The 15926-nt window shown below is 33.4% G+C and overlaps 1 pseudogene; it reads right to left on the minus strand.

Annotated features, from left to right (window-relative positions):
• Positions 1-7242: 7242 nt before the first annotated feature.
• On the minus strand, positions 7243-7739 carry LOC141491792 (ATP synthase F(0) complex subunit C2, mitochondrial pseudogene; annotated as a pseudogene).
• Between the last annotated feature and the right edge of the window lie 8187 nt (positions 7740-15926).

A 15926-nucleotide genomic window follows, 5' to 3' on the forward strand; every position in this document is an offset into this window, starting at 1 on the left:
TTTATAATTTGGTATTAAAATGGGGATCTTTAATTTGTTATTTTTCTAGTTTTTTTGTTGTATATTCAATTCATTGGTCTCTTCTTTCTCTATTTTATTCATATAAGTATTTAGGGATATAAAGTTTCCCCTCAAACTTGCTTTGGTTGCATTCCATAAATTTTGGTTTGATGCCTCATCATTATCATTTTCTTGGATATAATTACTGATTATATCTATGATTTGTTGTTTGAGACATGCAGTATTTAAAATTAAGTTATTTAATTTCTAATTAGTTTTTGGTATCTCTTTCCCTGACAAATTATTACATGTAGGTTTTATTGTATCATGGCCTGAGAAATATGCATTTATTATGTCTGTCTTTCTGCATTTGATTTAAAAGTTTTTATGTTTAGTACATGATCAATTTTGGTACAGGTGCCAAGTACTGCTTATTATTTTCTACTGAAATTAAGTTTTCTGCAGAGGTCTATCATAATCTAAGTTTCTTAAGTTTTCATTCAGCTTTATAACTTTCTTCTTGTTTAATTTTTGGTCAGATTTATCTAGTTCTGAAAGAGAGAGTTTGAGATTCCCCCATTATTTAATTTTGCTGTCTATGTTTTCTAGTAATTGACTCAACATTTCCTCTAGGAATTTGGATGCTATACCATTAGTTAAATACATGTGTACTAATGACATAGCTTCATTACCTGTAATTCCTTTTAAGAAGATGTGTTTTCTATACTTATCCCTTTTTTAAGGTTTTCTGCAAGGCAATGGGGCCACACAGCTAGGTAATTATTAAATGTCTGAGGCCAGATTTGAACTCAGGTACTCTTGACTCCAGGGCCAGTGGTCTATCCACTGCTCCAATTAGTTGCCTACATCCTTATCCCTTTTAATGAGATTTGTTTTTGCATTTGCTTTATCTGATATCAGGATTACTACCCCTGATTTTTTTTTAAGTTGTACATAAGAGGCTTAAAAAAATCATTGAAGGTATTGGACTTTGATATTTGTTTAAACTTCACAGCTTTTTCTCTGGATACAGGTAATATTCTCTATCACAGGTATTTTAAAATTGTCCTTTTATTAAAGAGGAAATTATTTTATTTCACCTGTTATTACATAATAAAATTTTCATGATATTGAACTCTAGTACTCTTTATCCTGACAAATTCATGCTATGATTACCCATACACAATTGATAGTAAAATGATTGCTTTCTCTAACTAATCACTTCCTATCTATTAGTATATCATCATTTTAATGTTTTTTCCCCATTTCATTTGTCTAAAACCTTCTAACTCCTTTCTTTCAAAGTATTTCTAAATATATGTCAGAGATTTCTGAACAATCCACAAATGTTTGACTTCCTTCATCTGTTTCTTCTGAACCATATTTTCTTTATTTTTATTAAAGATTTTATTTATTTTGAGTTTTATAAATTTTCCCCCAATCTTACTTCCCTCCCCCAACCCCCATAGAAAGCAATCTGTGTGTCTTTAGATTGTTTCCATGGTATACATTGATCTAAATTGAGTGTGATGAGAGAGAAATCATATCCTTAAGGAAGAAACATAAAGTATAAGAGATAACAAGATCAGACAATAAGATATCAGTTTTTTTCTTAAATTAAAGGGAATAGTCCTTGGACTTTGTTCAAATTCCATGGTTCTTTATCTGGATACAGACGGTATTTTCCATTGCAGACAGCCCCAAATTGTCCTTGATTGTTGCACTGATGAAATGAGCATGTCCATCAGGATTGATCATCACCCCCAAGTTGCTGATAGGGTGCACAGTGTTCTTCTGGTTCTGCTCATCTCACTCAACATCAGTTCATGCAAGTCTTTCCAGGCTTCTCTGAAATCCAATCCCTCTTGGTTTTTAATTGAACAATAGTGTTCTGTAACATACATATACCACAATTTGCTCAACCATTCCCCAAATTATGTACATTCACTTGATTTCCAATTCTTTGCTGCCACAAACAGGGCTGCTCTGAATATTTTTGTAAAAGTAAGTTTTTTACTCATTTTCATGATCTCTTCAGTGTATAGACTCAGAGTATTGCTGGATCAAAGTGAATACACATTTTTAGTGGCTTTTGGGCATAAATCCAGATTACTCTTTAGAAAGGTTGGATGATTCACAGCTCCAGATTTCCCACATCCCTTCCAAACTGAATATTGTATTTTCTGATCTGATTGTCTAATCTGATAGGTGCAAGATGGTGCCTCAGAGATGTTTTAAAATTTACCTTTCTCTAATCAGGAATGATTTAAAGCAATTTTTCATATGACTATGGATCACTTTGATTTCTTCATCTGTAAATTGCCTCCAAATATCCTTTGATCATTTGTCAATTGGGAAATGGCTTTTTTTAAAAATAAGTTTGGTTCAGTTTTCTGTATATTTTAGAAATGAGTCTGTCAGAAATGCTAGTTGTAAAAGTTGTTTCCCAATTTACTAGGTTTCTTTTGATCTTGTTTACAGGAGTTTTGTCTGTGCAAAAGTTTTTAAATTTATTATAAGCAAAATTATCTGATTTGTTTTAGTGATATTCTTTAGCTCTTTCTTGGTCATAAACTGCTGCCCAGTGGGCATGCTGATTACTTTCTTTGTACTGTTTGTGACCTTGATTTGAGGCCCTCTCCCTTGACCTGGAGGGTGTGGGTGGTGCTGCTGTATACATTTATCCTTGAACAATATAGGCTTTGCCCTGGAGCAAGGGTAATTAATCTCCCTATTAAACTGAGGGAACTCTGCTGACCATGCCTGGGCCTAGGGTTGGTGGTGGTGGTGGTGGTTGGCTGCTATTGTGTTTGTTCTGGGAAGAGGGTTAAGCTGAAACAAAAGTATGGAGACTGAGGTCCTCCAAATTAGAAAAGCCCAGCAGATGTATGATCAGCTGTATTCCATGCTGGAACTCACCCTCCATTCCTGCCGCAGAGCCCCAGACCATCAGTCTCACAGTCAGTCTTTGCACCCCAGTTGATTCTTGGACTGTGGCGCCCACAGTCAATGCCTCTGTGTCTGATCCTAGCTTAGTCTGGCTCTCATCCCAATGCCTTGGCTTTTGGCTCTCTGCCCCTGGCTCACCCATAATCCTCGAAGACAGACCTTGTTCATAGATGATCTTCTAGCTTCTTTTTCTAGGTTTTGTCAATTGAATTTCTATTAAGAGATTTGTTTCAGGGACGGCTAGGTGGCATAGTGGATAAAGCACTAACCCTGGAGTCAGGAGTACTTGGGTTCAAATCCGGTCTCAGACACTTAATTACCTAGCTGTGTGGCCTTGGGCAAGCCATTTAACCCTGTTTGCCTTGCAAAAAAAAAAAACAACCTAAAAAAATAAAAGAGATTTGTTTCATATTATATTTGAAGCAAGATCAGGAGACCTTTCCACAGTGCCTGTCTTCTCTCCTCCATCTTGGCCAGAAGTCTCGTTTCTTTTCTTTTTAAATTTTTTTTTTTACTGCTTGCAGAATTTTCTCCTTTATATGAGAGTTCTGAAATTTGGCTATAATAATCCTTGGAGTTTTTATCTTAGAATCTCTTTCTGGAGAGGTTCTGTGCATTTTTTCAATGCCTATATTGTCTTCTTATTTTAGCAGATTTGAACAGTTTTTTCTAATAATTTCCTGCAAGATGTTTTCCAGGTTCTGTTTTTTTGATCTGGGCTTTATGGTAGTCTGATGATTTGAAAAGTATTTTTTCTGGACCTATTTTCCAGGTCTTTTGTTTTTCCTAAAAAGTTCTTTACATTTCCTTCTATTTTTTCAGCTTTTGTATTTTGTTTGAAGGAATCTTGTAGTCTCAGGTTCATTGACTTCTATTTGTTCAGTTCTAATTCTTAAGGTTTTATTTACTTCAATTAACTATCATATTTATTTTTTTCATTGGTTATCTTTTTTTTGATGGTGCAGATTTCTTTAGTCAGTTTTTTTTAACTTTTCCTATATGACTCTCATTTCTTTTTATTTCCCCCTTTTTTCTTCTTCCTCTCTTCTTCGATTTTTAAATTCTTATTTAAGCTCTTCTATGAGCATTTGGAGTTGAGTCTAATTCATAAACTCTTTTGAGACTTCCCTGTGGGTATTTTTTTCACTGATTTCTTTTTATAAGGAATTGTATCATATTTTTTCCTGCAAAGTAGTTTTTTGTAGCAAGCACTCTTTAAGCTTCTTTGTTCATAATTGCTCTTTTTGCTCTGCTCCTGGCATATGGAGCATATAGATCTAATTTTTTATGCTGTGACTGGGTTCTGATTCCTGGCTTGTCTTTGGCCGGGATTCTATGAAGTATAGGCTTTGCCATTGCAAACGTTTTTTTTTTTTTTTTTTTTTTTTATTTCTGCCTCCTTTGTGTTCAGGTTCTGCCTTTGCAGTGGTTTGTTCCCATCCCAGTCTTTCTTTTGTCCTGGTATTTGCACAGTTCAGACTTTGTTTGGGGTTGGCACCCTTTCTCCTGGCTTGAAATCTAGTTGCTGAGACCCTTTCTTTTGTCAAGTTGTTGGTACCTGGACTGCACTGTGGCTTCAAACCTCTTGCTGACTTTATACCTCTCTAGGCTCACTTGGCTTTACTTCCCCTTTTCTCCCTATGTGACAGACCTTCACTGAAGTTCCTCCAAAATTTCAAACATTGAAAACTTCTTTGGATCTTCTCTTTTTCTTGATGGGATCTGTAATTTTAATGTCTGTGTAGAGGTTTCATTTATCTTTGGTAAGCAAAAGTTCCTGGGAGCATGTTACCTTCATGCCATTATTTTGGGTTTACCTTGGAAGTATTGGTAAATCATTCAACAAATTCTTAAAAGGGAAACAAAAAAATCCTGAAGAAAATAACAACTTAAAAAATTGACCAAAAGGTAAAAGATCTACAATATTTCACCAAAGAGAATAATACCTTATAAAACAAAATTGGCCAAATGGGAAAAGAACTATAATAATCTATTGAATAAAAGAACTCCTTATAAAGCAGAATCAGATAAATTTAAAAATCATTGAAGAAAGTATTTTCTTAAAAATTACAATTGTTAAATTAAAACTAATGATTGTATGGGAAACCAAAAACAATAAAACAAAAGGAATTATTAAAAAGAAACAGAGAAAGTCTGAAATATCTTTTGTAAAATCAACTGACCTAGAAAATATATTCAGGAGAGAAAAATTTAAGAAATAATGGTATAACTCAAATCCATCATCAGTTCAAAAGATCCTAGATGCCATATTTCTAGAATCTATAAAAAAAAATTGTTCCAAGATTCTAGAACATAAAATAAAAAAAATTGTTGCTATCTAATCTATTAACCTCTGAACTAGACCTTAAAATGAAAACTTTCAAGAATATTATTGCAAAATTCCAGAGTTCCTGGATCAAGGATTAAAAAAATTCTAGTTAGTAAAAGCAAAAAAAAATTAAATAGGATGTTGTTGCAGTGAAGATCAACCAATATCTAGCAGTTTAAACATTTAAGGATTGGGGGATGGAGTTTGGATTATGATATTCTTATCAGCAAAAGAGCTGGGATTACAATAAAAAATAAGTTATCCAGGAAAATGGTCACAATTTCAGGGGAAAATGAATATTTAATGAAATTTTGAATTTGTAAGCATTTCCAATAAGAAGAGCAAAACTGAATAGAAAATTTGACTTCAAAGTACAAAATTCAAGAGATGCAGAACACATGAAAGAGAAATCATAAAGAAAATCAATAATGTTAAAAATGTTTAGAATATGATAATATAATAATTATAATTCCTAATAAAATCATCATTATTATGGCAGTTAGAAGGAGTATACTTACAGGATATTGCTTTGATTTGACTTTGCTGGGATGATTTTTTTTAATTAAGATGTAAGAAAGTGAGATGCCCTGGGAAAGAATGGGAAAATTATCTCACATAAAAGAGGTGTAAAAGGAGCTTTAATAATGGTGAAAAGATTATGCTATTGTGGGCAACATTTGAACCTTACTCTCATTGAAATTGGATAAAAGAAAGAATAAGATATCCTTTCTCTTTGTTATAGAAATCTCTCCTAACCTACAGATAAAAAGAAGATGAAGGGGATAAGGGAATGGAGGGGTAGAGAGAAAAGAATAGTGGTCATAAGCAACATAGACTTTATAGAGGAATAGGGCAGAAAAAAAAAAGAAACTGAATACTAAACAGGAAAAGTAGGATGGAGAAAAATGCACAGTAATCATAACTATAAATACTAATGGGATGAACTTACTGATGAAAGAGAAACAAAATAGCAAAATGGAATGAAAGGAAATTCTGTAATACATTGTTTATGCTTGAAGCATAGACAGAGTGAAAATAAGGAATTAGAGCAGGATTTATTATATTTTAACTGAGGTTTTAAAAAGGTAGTAATTATAACATCAGACAAAGCAAAAGCAAAACTAGATCTAATCAGAAAAGACAATCAGGAAAACTACATTTTGATAAAAGTATAATATGGAAAATTGAGTAATATCAATCCTACATATATGTGCATCAAATGAAATAGCATCAAAATTCTTAAAAGAAAAGTTAAATGAGTTACCAATGAAATAAGTCAAATTTATCAACTTAAAAATCACTCCCCAACTGATAATTAGCCAAAGGATATGAACAAGCAATTTTCAAAAAAAAAGGAAACAAGGGACGGCTAGGTGGCGTAGTGGATAAAGCCCCGGCCCTGGAGTCAGGAGTACCTGGGTTCAAATCTGGTCTCAGACACTTAATAATTCCTAGCTGTGTGGCCTTGGGCAAGCCACTTAACCCCGTTTGACTTGTAGAAAAAATAAACCTAAAAAAAAAATTGAAACAAAGCTATCTATAGTCAGATGAAAAAAAATATTCTTAATGAAAACTGATTAGAGAAATGTAAATTATAACAACTTTCAGATACCACCTGATATCCATCAGATTGGTTACAATGACAGAAAAGAAAAGGAAAATAGTAAATGTTTAAGGTCATATGGAAAATTAGGGACACTATTGGTGGAATAAAACTGATCCAACTATTCTGGATAGTAATTTGGAAGTATAACAAAGTGATTAAAAATCATAAATATTCTTTTTTTATTTTCAGCTTAATAACACAGTATTTTTCTTCCCTCTGTCAAACCCTGAGTTCATGGTTTTCCCCAGGGCTGCCTGGTAAGATGGAGGGAGAAAGTACACAAAGGCTGGAAGAGTAAAGAAAGAACCTAGAGGATGAGGAGGAATGTTTAGAAACTATGAGGTCAGAAATGACTCCATCACACGGAGAAGAGAATGAGGAAGGCCACCATCAGGCAAAAGAGCCCCATGGCCTCAGAAAGGGCAAAGCCCAGGATGGTGTAGGAGAAGAGCTGCTGCTTCAGGGAGGTGTTCCTGGCATAACCAATAATGAGACTTCCAAACACAGTCCCAATCCCAGCTCCAGAACCAGCCACCCCAACAGTGGCAGTTCCAGCCCCAATGAACTTGGCTGCTGTGTCAATGTCCCATGTGATGGCATTAGTTTGGAAACCACATCTGGGGACAAGTGTGGTAAAGGGACCCAATCCTGCCAAAATGTCGAGGTTGTCATCTGTCCGAACATCTGGTCATCTTAACACCATTGCAGACAACAGTATACTTAACAGCTAAGAGCTGCTCCTCACAAGGGCAGGGGTAGAGATGAACTTGGTGCAGGCATACATTCTCGGGGGTGAGGGGCAAAGTCAAAGAGCTGCTGGCAGAGTAGAGGAGATGGGGGGGGGTTAAAAAAAGAAAATATTCTTTAAACCATCCATACCATTATTGGGTCTGTAACCAAAATGATTTCTTTTAAAAAGGAAAAGGACCTATATGGACAAAAATATTTGTAAAAATTGTTTTTTATAGTCGCAAAGAATTGTAAATTGAGATAATGTTCAACAATTGGGAAATAACTGAATATGTTGTAGTATGGTATTGTCATAATATAATATTTTACTATAAGAAATGCAGTACAGGATACCCTCAGAAAAATCTGGGAAGACATACATGAATTGATGGTAAGTGAAGTGAGCAGAACCAAGAGAAAAATCACACACAGAAATCAGTTAATATGATGATTAACTGAGAATGCTTTAACTATTCTCAGCAATACAATGATTCAAATTAAGCCCTAAAAATGATAAAAATGCTAACACAAATGATGGAACCTGAATGCAGACGGAAGCATATTTTTTTTAACTTTATTATTGTCACTTTTTGAGTCTGTGTTTTCTTTTGCCACATGGTTAATATGGAAATGTTTGGCATATATGAAAGTGCATAATCTGTTTCAAATTGCTTGTCTTCTCACAGAAGGGGTAAAGGAGAAGGAGAAGCAAGGAAATTTGGAACTCAAAAAAATTTTAAATGTTAAAAATTTTTGTTTACATTTTTAAAGAAAAAATAAATCTCAAATCTCAATATTAATTAATATTGTGATGATAAATGACATTTGTTTCAATTTACACAATTTTCAACAAATTCAGCAAATCCTTTTCTTAGCTCATCTTTTGTTTAAATAATTTTAATCACTAGATTCAAATCTACTATTTTCTTTGTAGTGATCAATGAGGTATTGTCAAATATTTATTGATATGCAAAGTTCTCTGGAAAATATCAGTTCTACTTGCTTAAAAGAGAGATCCTCTCTGCCTACAAGTACAACAGTCTTTCCCCTACATTACTTCATAAGAAATCTATTCTCTGTAGTACATTCAGTATCACTAGGTTCCTGAAGTTATTTAAGGGTTACTTTCACTACATTTACACTATATATACATTATTTCTCAAATGAAGAAAAAAATGTATCTGTGCATGCCAATATGCAGGATCTATATCAAATTTGAACCTAAGGAAATTTGTTAAAAGAGTGAGAAAAGCCATTTCTTCCCAAGAGTCTTTAAGGTCATAGTATACTGTATAAAGCACTTGAGAGTATTTTATGTACTATAGAACTGAAGTGTTTTATGAATTTGATATGAATGGCAGGCTTTGTGATGATTAGAGTATTAGGTTATTTGTGATGTGTACTGTTGACAATTAATGGCAGCCAGAATTGTCCTCTGAATGAGCATGATTTATCTCCTCTCCCTAATTCAGTGTAGAAATTGCTTAAGGTTTAAACATCTTTTGCATGGCAAATCTATATCTGTATATGGATTTCTATTGTGCAAAGGATACAAAGAGTTTAGTTTGCTTTTTTGAAGTTTCTATTATAATGAATTCTCATCTTTATTTTTTCTCTAAAATTTGGCACCAGAAGGTTAAAATATCTAGGGCATTATTTAATATTCTTTTACAATAAAGAAATCTAGTGACTTCTGGGGCAGAACCAAGAAGGCAGCCTAAAGCTAACAACTTCCAGAGCTTTTCCTTACCCAAGATAAATGAGGTCTCTGAACTAACTTCAAGCTACAAATACTACCAAGAAAAAGAGAAGAACCAAATAAATTTTCAGTGGTAAACTTCATAGAGGATCTTCAGAGAAGGCCTGTCTCTTTGGGGGAAAGGGGGAGGAAAAGGCCAGAAGATGGAATAGTGGGTGGAACATGTTTTGTCACAGTAAAGTCCAGGTCCTGAAAGCTTGACAAGAGCATAGGTCCTGGCATCTGGAAAGCAAGACAGCAAGGAAGAACTCAACTCCAAACAAAGTTTGAACCCAGGGAACACAGGCCTGGATTGAGAACAAACCACTAAGTCAGAACCTGAATACAAAGGAGGAAATAAACCTCTACAAAGGCAAGATCTGGACTACATAGACAAAGTCTTGGCCAATGACAAGTCAGGGATCAAACCACAATCTCAGGAAAAAAAAAAATCTTGGATCTATACTCCCTATACCCAGAAGCAGAGCTAAAAGAACAAAGATGAGAAAAAAAAGATAAAAGAATGTTCCCTATAGAAAAGTACTTTTCAAACAAAGATGATGATAATGCTATGTTAGAAGAAGAAATCAGTGAAAAAATCAATCTCGGGGGAAGACCCAAAACAGTCTATCAATTGAACTCAAATCCAAAAACTCAGAGGCGAGCTTAAAAAATAATTTAAAAACTATAGAAAAGAATAAGAAAAAAAAGAAATAAAAAGAAATGAGAGTCATGCAGGGAAATTATGAAAAATTGACCAGAGAATTTAGCATCTTTAAAAAGGAAACACAAAAGGTAATGGAAGAAAATCAAACACTAAAAATTAGAATAGAGTAAATAGAAACCAATGAATCTATGAGACTACAAGATTCAATCAAACAGAATAAAATGGTTGAAAAAGTTGAAGAAAATGTAAAGTACCTTTTAGGAAAAATGAACAACATGGAAAATATATCTAGGAGAGAAAAATCTATGAATCAGTGGACTACTAGAAAGCTTAGATCATAAAAAGAACCTGGAAATAGCATTCAGTAAATTATTAGTGAAAACTGTTCAAATATGCTAGAACAAGAAGACAATACGGTCATTGAAAGAGTATACGGAACCCCTCCAGAAAGAGACTCTAGGATAAATACTATATGGGCTGTTATAGCCAAATTTCAGAATTCCCAATAAAGGAAAAAATTACTGCAAGCAGAAAAAACAAAACAATTTAAATACAAAGGAAACAAAATGACACTCGCATCAGACCTATCAGCCTCCACAATCTGAGAAATACCATATATCAGAGTACAAAGGAATTGGGATTACAACCAAGAATTTACTAGCCTGAAAAATTCAGCATATACTGGCAGGGGAAAAGATGGATACAAAAGCAAAAATAAATCACACTGAAAGAGAAAAGGAAGGAAAATACATCTTGTTAAAAGGAAATGAATGAAACTATATCATTATTAAACATGTACTCATCTAGTGATATAGCATCAAAATTCCTAGAGGAAGAGTTGAGAAAATTACAAGGAGATATAGACAGTAAAATTTTAATAATGGGGGACTTCAACTTCCCTCTCTCAGAACTAGATAAATCTAAGTACAAAATAAACAAGAAGGAAGTTAAAAAGGTGCATGAAATCTTATGAATCTTGGATATGATAGTTCTCTGAAGAAAACAATGTGAATAGAAAAGAATATAATCTTTTTCTTGGCATTACATGGCACCAAACTGACCATGTCTCAGGGCATAAAAACCCTTTAATCAAATGCAGATAGGCAGAAATAATAAGTGTGTACTTCTCAGAAAATGATGCAATAAAAATTACCTACAATAAAAGATCATGGAAAGAGAAACTAAAAATTAATTGGAAAGAAAAAAACCCTTAATTTTAAATAATGAGTGGATTAAATAACAAATCATAGAAATAATCAATAATATACAATAAGATGGCATGAAACCAAAATTTATGGGATGCAGCCAAGGCAGTTTTGAAGTGGAATTCTATCTCTAAGTGTTTATATGAATATAATAGAGAAAGAAAAGGTCAATGAATTGGTTATGCAATGAAAGAAGCTAGAAAAAAAAAACAAATGCAAGATCCCCTACTAAATTCCAAATTAGAAATTCTGAAAATTAAGAGTGAGATTAATAAAACTGAAAGGAAAACCATTGATCTAATAAATAAAAATAAGTTTTGGTTTTATGAACAAGTCAATAAAATAGATAAATCTTTGGTTAATATGATTTGAAAAAAGAAAGAAGACAACCAAATTTCCAGTAACAAAAAATGAAAAGGGTGAACTAACTAGCAATGAGGCAGAAATTAACAAGATAATTCAGAGCTACTTTGTCAACTGTATGCCAATAAATTTGATAAGCTTAATGAAATGGATGAATTTTTACAAAAAATAAAAACTTCCCAGATTAAAAGTAGAGCAAAAAACATACTTAAGTAAACTCATTTCTGAATAAGAAAATGAAGAAACCATCAATAAATTCCCTTAGAGAATGTCTCCAGGTACATATGGATTTACAAGCAAATTCTGCCAAACATTTTTTAAATTAACTATTTAATTTATTTTGAGCTTTACAATTTTTCCCCTAATCTTACTTCCCTCCCCCACCCCCCACAGAAGGCAATTTGTCAGTCTCTACATTGTTTCCATGGTACACATTGATTCAAATTGAGTGTGATGAGAGAGAAATCATATCCTTAAGGATGAAATGAGAAAGCAAGTCAAACAATAAGATATTTTTTTTTTCTAAATTTAAGGTAATAGTCCTTGATCTTTGTTCAAATTCCACAGTTGCTTCTCTTGATACAGATGGTATTCTCCACTGTAGACAGGCCCAAATTGTCCCAATTGTTGCATTGTTGGAATGAGCAAGTCCATCAAGGTTGATCATTGCCCCCATGTAGTTGATAGGGTGTACAGTGTTTTTCTGCTTCTGCTCATCTCACTCAGCATCAGTTCATGCAAATCCCTCCAGGCTTCCCTGAATTCCCATCCCTCCTGGTTTCTAACAGAACAATAATGTTCCATGACATACATATACCACAGTTTTCTAAGCCATTCCCCAATTGAAGTGTATTTACTTGATTTCCATTTCTTTGCCACCACAAACAGGGCTGCTATGAATAATTTTGTACAAGTGATGTTTATTTGTTCTTAGGTTTTTGCAAGGAAAATGGGGTTAAGTGGCTTTCCCAAGGCCACACAGCAAGGTAATTATTAAGTGTCTGAGACCAAATTGAACCCAGGTACTCCTGACTACAGGGCCGGTGCTTTATCCACTATGCCACCTAGCCACCCCCAATACAAGTGATGTTTTTAGCCCTTTCCATCATCTCTTCAGGGTATAGATGCAGTAGTGGTATTGCTGGATCAAAGGGTATGCACATTTTTGTTGCATCTTTGGGCGTGGTTCCAAATTTCTTTCCAGAAAGGTTGTATGAGTTCACAGCTCCACCAACAATGTGTCCCAGATTTCCCACAGCCCTTCCAACAATGATCATTATCCTTTCTGGTCATATTGGCTAGTCTGAGAAGGGTGAGGTGCTACTTTAGAGAACCTTTAATTTGCATTTCTCTAATAAGTGATGATTTAGAGCAATTTTTCAAATGACTATGGATTGCTTTGATCTCCTACCAAACATTTAAGGAACAATTAAATTCTACATAATTCTACAATTCTACATACACTATTTGAAAAAATAGGAGTTACACCAAATTCCTTTTATGACACCAACTTGGTACTAATACATTATCCAAGAAGAACGAAAACAAGACAATTATAGACAAGTCTCTCTAAATAATATTGATGCAAAAATCTTAAATAAAATTTTAGCAATGAGACTACAAATTACTATTAGGATAATACACCATGATCAGGTAGGATTTATAACAGGTATGCAGGGATGGTTCAATATTAGAAAATCAGTCATTTTAATTAAACTTATAAAAAAGCAAAACCAATAGAAAACAAATGATTTTTGAAATAGGAAATGAAAAAACCTTTGATAAAATACAACATCCATTCCTATTAAAAACCCTAACAAGTTTAGGAAGAAATGAAGTTTTCCTTAAAGTAATGAATGATATCTATCTAAAACCATCAACAAATATTATATGCAATAGGGATAAACTCAGAGCACTTCCAATAAGATCAGGGGAAATAAGAATATCCTTTATGACCATTACTTTTCAATATAGTTTTAGAGATTTTAGCTCTTGCATTAAGTAAAGAAAAAGAAATTGATGAAATCAGAATTGGCAATGAGGAAGGAAAGCTTTTACTCCTTGCAGATGATATAATGGTAAACTGGAGAATCCAAGAAATTTATCTAAAACTCTCCTTGAAACCATTAACAAATTCAGAAAAATAGCAGGATAGAAAATTAATGCATATAAATCATAAACATTTCTAAATATGAGCAACATAACCCAAGAGGAAGAGAAATAAAGAGAAATTCAATTTAAAGTAACTGTAGACAACATTAAATACTTGGGATTCTGACTCCCAAGACAAAACCCCCAAAACTGTATGAACCAATTATGAAGTACTTCTCACCCAAATAAAAGTAGATCTAAATAATTGGAAATGTGACAATTGCTCATCTTTAGGTCAAGCTAAAATAATAAAAATTACAATTCTACCCAAACTAAGTTACTTATTCAATGACATACCAATCAAATTACCAAATAATGATTTTGCCAAGCTAGAAAATAATAGTAACAAAATTTATCTGGAGCAAGTAAATTTCAAGAATGGCAAAGGAACTGGTGAAACAAATAAAAAGGAAGGTGGCCTAGCTTTACCAGATTTAAATTTATACTATAAAGCTGCAGTCATCAAAATTGCCTTGTATTGGTAAAGAAATAGTTTAATGGATCAGTGGATTAGATACAGGGGCAGCTAGGTGCAACAGTGGATAAAGCACTGGCCCTGGAGTCAGGGAATACCTGGGTACAAATCTGGTCTCAGACACTTAATAATTACCTAGCTGTGTTGTCTTGGGCAAGCCACTTAACCCCATCTGCCTTGCAAAAAAAATACCTAAAACGAAAAAAAGAAACAACAGTAAATGACTCTAGTATTCTCCTGTTTGACAAACTCCAAGATCCTAGTTTCTGGGATAAGAACTCAGTTTTTGGCAAAAAATTGTTGGGAAAACTGGAAAATAATATGAGAAAAATGAGGCATGCACCCACATTTCACAGCCCTATACAAAATAAGGTCAAAATGGGTAACAGGATTGAAAGACATCAAGGACAGCACCATAGATGTATTAATAGATCAAGACATACTCTATCGATTTGATCTATGGAAAGGGAAAATTTATAATCAAACAAGAAATATCATATATTATAAACTGCAAAATGAATGATTTTTACTATATTAAATTAAAAAGATTTTATACTAATAAAATCAATGCTGCCAAAATTAGAAGGGAATCAGAAAACTTGGAAACAATTTTCACAATCTGGAGTTCTGCTAAAGGTCTCATTTCTAAAATAGAGGCCTGCATCGCATATATAAGGTTCTAAGTCGTTCCCCAATTAATGGTCAAAGGATATGAAGATTACAATTTTCAAATGAAAAAATTAAATCTTTATATAATCATATGAGAAATGTTTCAAATCATTATTGATTATGGAAATGAAAATTAAAACTACAATTATATATCATCTCACACCTATCAGATTGGCCAGGATGGGAAAAATGGAAAATGATCAATTCTGTAGAAATTGTGGGAGCACTGGGACATTGATGCATTGCTTGTGGAGTTGTAAACAGATCCACCCTTTCTAGAGAGCAATATGGAACTACGACCAAAGAGCAAAAAACACTATTCTCATCTTTTGACATAGCAATTCCAATTTTAGGCGTATAACCACAAGAAATCATGACAAATGGGAAAAGTTCCACATGTTTCAAAATATTCATAACAGCTCTTTTTTGTAGTGGCAAAGAGGTGGAAATTGTGAAATGCCCCTCAAATGGGGAATGGTTAAACAAATCATGTTACATGAATATTATGTAATACTATTGTTCTATTAGAAACCATAAATTGTAGGACTCTAGAGAAGCATGGATGGAATGATAGAATCCAATGATGAGCAAAGAGAGTAGAACCAAGAAAACAATATACACGTTAAACATCAATATTGTGGGATGATCAACCCTGATGGATGCAGCTGCTCTCAGCAGTTCAGAGAGCTAGGACAACCCTATCAGACTGGCTATGGAACTATCTCCATCCAGAGGAAAACAAAACAAGAAAAATCCTTCAGAAACTGAGAAATACTACATTCACTTTTTAAATAAATATATATCTCTTAAGTATTTCTTTCCCATAACCTTAATTCTTTATACCAAATAATAGCTAACCTGTAAATATCATTAACACAAATGTATAAATGCAATATTAATCTGACTGTTCATCTCTGAGGGGAGGGGGGTTGAGAAGAGATGATGGAAGGAAATTTTGTAAATTAGAAATATATAAAGTTAATATGAATGAATGTTAAAAAAAACTTTCAGAACATATATTTAGAAAAGTAAAACTTGAATAAAG

Source organism: Macrotis lagotis, chromosome 6 (assembly GCF_037893015.1).
Source record: "Macrotis lagotis isolate mMagLag1 chromosome 6, bilby.v1.9.chrom.fasta, whole genome shotgun sequence".
NCBI lineage: Eukaryota > Metazoa > Chordata > Mammalia > Peramelemorphia > Peramelidae > Macrotis > Macrotis lagotis.